This window comes from Emydura macquarii, unplaced genomic scaffold, assembly GCF_026122565.2.
Source record: "Emydura macquarii macquarii isolate MOO-44397 ecotype Brisbane River unplaced genomic scaffold, CSIRO-AGI_Emac_v2 contig_306, whole genome shotgun sequence".
NCBI lineage: Eukaryota > Metazoa > Chordata > Testudines > Chelidae > Emydura > Emydura macquarii.
In genome coordinates this window covers 549899-553333 of record NW_027130443.1, presented here as the reverse complement: position 1 = coordinate 553333, position 3435 = coordinate 549899, and the positions used below count along the sequence as shown (strand labels likewise).

Genomic DNA, 3435 nt, shown 5'->3' with positions numbered 1-3435 from the left:
TAAGTGAAGTCGATATTGGCTCTCCCATGGGGCTGGGTTTGTGCCAGGCGGCCGGGCTCCAGTGCCATCTGGCGGTGACTCTGCCATGGGGTGAGGGGAGCCCGCCTTCCCCCAGGCCTCCACAGCTGGGCTGCCTCAGTGGCCCTGACTGGGAGATGTGGTGAGTTTAAGAGTCGCTACAATGGGGTGGGGGTTGGGCAAGGTGGGGCTGCCAGAGGGGCTAGACCTTTTCAGGGTGGGGGCCTGGCTGGCTCAGTGGGATGGGGGGGCACCGGCTCTGATCCAGCCCCACCCGTAATTTTGCTCTTCCTGGGAGCGGAAACCAGGACCGCTAGGTCTCTCCCAGTGCAGGGAGGGCAGTGGGGTCTAGTGGTTAAAGCTGGGACCCAGACCTCCTGGGTTCTCTCCCTGGCTCTGGGAAGGCAGTGGGGGCTAGTAGGTTGGGGGGATCTGGGAGCCAGGACTCCTGAGTTGTATCCCTGGCCCTGTCTGTGCCTCTGTTTCCCCATCTCTCACATGGAGCTGATTTTGCCCTGTGTGCGGGGGCGGGGTGGACAAGCTGCACTGCCTGAAGCGATGGGGGGCTGGGACGAGAGCTTAGAGGGGAGCACCCCGCCCCCCAGCCGCCTCTTTGGATGCAGATGCTCAGACTCCAGGCTGCTGGGCCTGTGACGGCCGCCAACCCACGTGGAAAGGCTGGCCTAGCGGGGGGGCTGGGATCGCTGGCTCCCAGTGCTGCCTGCAGGCAATCAGCGCGGGCGTTGAGCCCTCCCACTCCCTGCCCCCCCAGGCGCAGGACCAGCCACTGCAGGGAGGCTGAGCAGAGGCGTTGGGGCAGGGCCTGTAAATTGGAGTTGGAGCAAGGTGCCCGTATTTGGGTGACAGTGAGGCACGAGGGAGTGGGGCAGGGCTCAGCCAGGGGCGCTCCCTCCTGGCAGTTCAGCCCAGTGGCTGCCCCAGTCCCCGCGGCGGGCGAATGCAGAGGGTGCGGTGGCTCTGGGTGGCCCCAGGCCATCGGCTAATGGCCCCTGCCGGCTGCGGGTGCCACCTGCCGGAGGGAGAGGGCTTGGATCTCGCCAGGGGGGCGGATCGGCTGTGCCAGTGCGGAGCACAGCAGAGAGCAATTTGGGCACATGGGCCCCGGGGACAGACAGCGCCACCCCAAGCCAGTAATGTGGGGGCTCGGGACACCTGGCGTCTAATCCCGTGGGGCGAGGCCCATCCCCCACCCTGCTCTATCTCTGTGTCTGCGAAGCGCCTGGCGCGATGGGGGAGGTCCCATCTCGGTCGGGGGCGTCTGCAGTGTGGCTAAGGCCTCTGGGTGCTATAAGAACACACCTAAGCCATCATGGTAATATCGGGGTGCAGAGGGGTGTCCGTCTCCCCGAACACCCCACTTTTTAGTTGTTCTCTTGGTGCACCACGCTAGCTAGCTATCCCCCACCTCTCTTCACCCAGCCCCGGCTGTCTGTCTAATCTCCATGTGCACCCCCTTGCCTCTCCGTACACATCCCCCTCCAGACACCCCCAACCGTGCCGGTCCCTGGGTCCCTCGGGGATGGACTGACAGCAGAGTCTATGTAACGTGGCGATAAGCTGTTTATTGGGGTGCTAAAGGGGGGGTCTCGGGCAGGGGCTGGAGGGAGGGTGGCGTCCCAGACCGACGCGGCTGAGGGGGGCTCTCCAGGGAGGGGCAAAGACCTCACTCGAGGGCGTCGGGCTCCAGGTCCCAGTTGGGGTTTTCCCCCCTGACCTTGGGCCCTCCACTTTTCTTGGCCACCAGGATGTGGCTGACGCCCAGCAGGGTGATGGCCGTGTGGGCGGCCAGGCGGATGACCCTCTCCTTGACCAGCAAGGCGTCCAGCACCCCGTCCCGGGCTGCATCCATGGTCTCGTCCCCCTCCTGGCCCAGCCGGATGCCGGCGGTGGGGGTGCCCAGCTGGTGGAGAACCTCCAGGGCGGCCATGGTCTCGTTGACCGGCAGCCCCGCGTTCTCAGCCAGTGCCGCCGGCAGGGTCTTCAAAGCCTGGGCGAACTCCAAGATCCCGTATTGCTCTGGGCCGGGGGCGTAGGTCCCCAGCGTCCCCAGCCGCACGGCCAGGGCCATCTCGGCGGCCCCCGCCCCTGGCAGCAGCCGGCGGTCGCTCCCCAGTGCCTGGTAGACATTGAGGCCGTCCTTCACCGCCTCCTCCAGGTTGCAGAGAAGCTCTTCGGTTGGGCCGCGCAGCACGACGGTGGCCACGGGGCAGGCGGTGCCCTCCTGGCGGAACACCACCACAGCCGTGCTGCCGATCTCGCTCAGGTAGACGCGCCGGCAGCGCCCCAGCGTGGCGGGCGGCGGGGGCCCCAGGCTGGCGAGTGGGGCGGCGCCCACAGCGCGGCACAGCCGCTGCAACTCCAGCCGGGAGCTGAGCCGCAGCACCATCAGCCCCAGCTGATCGGCGTAGTGCAGAGCCAGCGGGTCCACCCGCCCGCCCACCACCACCACGCTGGCCCCCTGGCCGGCGATGGCCCGGACACACTGCTCCAGCAGCTCCTCCTCAGCGCTGCGGTATGCCCGCATCTCCTGCGCCCCCTGGAACAGCACCGTGCTCTTGGCCTCAGTGCTCGCCGGGCCAAAGGGGCAGCAGTAGACGGCGATCCGGGCCTCCTGCACCTGGTGTACCCGGCTCTCAGCTTCGGTGCAGAAGACCATGCCCTGCAGCAGGCAGGAGTCAGTAACGCCACCCCCGGGCACCTTGCAGAGCCGCACGTTGTCGGGGTCGAAGGTGCCCTCGGGGCTCAGCACGGCCACGCAGCACTGGGCCACCAGCGTGGCGAGGAAATCCTGGTAGCCGACGAGCTTGCTGCCCACGGCGGCACGCAGGGCCCACGCCACCCCCTCCACGTCCCGGAGATCCGCCAGCACGTGGCACGTCAGGCTGGGCAGCAGCCGCAGGGCTTCTTTGCAGGCCGCTTCGTAGCCATCCCGGACGGCGGCCACGGGCAGGCCGGCCCGCAGCAGCTTCTCCGCGTTGTCCAGCAGCGCCCCGGCCAGCAGCACCACGGCGTTGGCGCCATCGCCCGTTTCCACTTCCTGGGCCTCGCTGGCGGCACACAGCAGCCGTGCCACCGGGTTCTCCAGTGCCAGCTCCCGCAGGATGGTGCTGGCATGGGCAGTGCAGAAGGCCTTGCCCAGGTGGTTAATCACCAGCTTGCTGCGGCCCAGCGGCCCGTAGGAGGTGCGCAGGCAGCGGGCCAGGGCCCGGCAGGCCGTGATGTTGCTGAACAGCGACTCTTGCAGGCCGGAAAAGTACCTGGTGCCTGCTTTCAGCAGCTGGGGCAGGCCAGGGGGCGGGGGCACATGGGCAGCCATGGCCCAAGGCAAGAGAGACAATAAATGGCAGCGAAGGGAGGGGCTGGGGCAGGCAATGGGGCCCCCCCTTCCCGCACACG

General features: G+C 67.8%; 1 pseudogene; it reads right to left on the bottom strand.

Annotated features, from left to right (window-relative positions):
• Window positions 1–1581: 1581 nt before the first annotated feature.
• Window positions 1582–3355, bottom strand: LOC137162174 (T-complex protein 1 subunit theta pseudogene; annotated as a pseudogene).
• Window positions 3356–3435: the final 80 nt, after the last annotated feature.